This window comes from Arachis ipaensis, chromosome B05 (assembly GCF_000816755.2).
Source record: "Arachis ipaensis cultivar K30076 chromosome B05, Araip1.1, whole genome shotgun sequence".
NCBI lineage: Eukaryota > Viridiplantae > Streptophyta > Magnoliopsida > Fabales > Fabaceae > Arachis > Arachis ipaensis.
This window is the reverse complement of record NC_029789.2, coordinates 147430741-147431617: the sequence shown is the minus strand read 5'-3', so window position 1 is coordinate 147431617 and position 877 is coordinate 147430741.

Below are 877 nucleotides of genomic sequence, written 5' to 3'. Positions count from 1 at the left end.
ATATTTATATTTAGATATAAATATATTAATAATTAATTTTAATAATTAATTTTACTGCACGAATACTATTTTTAAAAATATCTTTGAGTTGGTTATCTACCTATATGAATAACTAAAGTAATGCTAATTTCATAACAACGACCACATGGAAATCTACCAACTCCTAATAATAATAATTAAAGATGCTGTAATAGTCAAATTAATTTTACTCGAATATTAATTATAGGTTCAATTATTATAGGATTCGACGTTTGTGAAACTAGGTTAAAAAGTGGCTTTTTTTTTTCTTTTTTATTAAGTTACTAGTAATAAAAAGTTGCTTTTGGTGAATGTGAGAGTGAGTGGGAAAAGAAGAGAGAAAGGGAGTGTTGGAAAGGAAGGAAAGTGAAGTAATCTTAAGAGTTTTAAAAGAGAGGTGCTTATTAGGGTTATGGAATGTCGCAATCTCTTTCAAACTCACACACACAAACACATAAGATTTAAGCACGAAAATCCATTCACATTCACATATGTCACCAAAGTGCGAGTAATGGATCAGCACACGTGCACATAAAGTTTCCCTTACACAAAATAATTCATCAACCTATCTTTTTCTTTCTTTCCCCCTAGCTATAGCTATCATTTTTAAAATTAAATAAAACAAGTTAGTATTTTGAAGGATTAAAATACTACACTCTCTTTTAGGAAGTAAGTTTCAATCATTATTAAGATTTCCATACGAATTTTCAGACTTTTTAATGTGTTAAATTTTTTTAATAAATGTCCTAAGGATATTAAAAAGTGGCTTTTAAAGAAAATAAAAAATATGATAAATATTAGAATGTGTTTGAGTTGAATTTTTATTTTCTATTTTTATCTTAGGTATCTTTTATTTTTA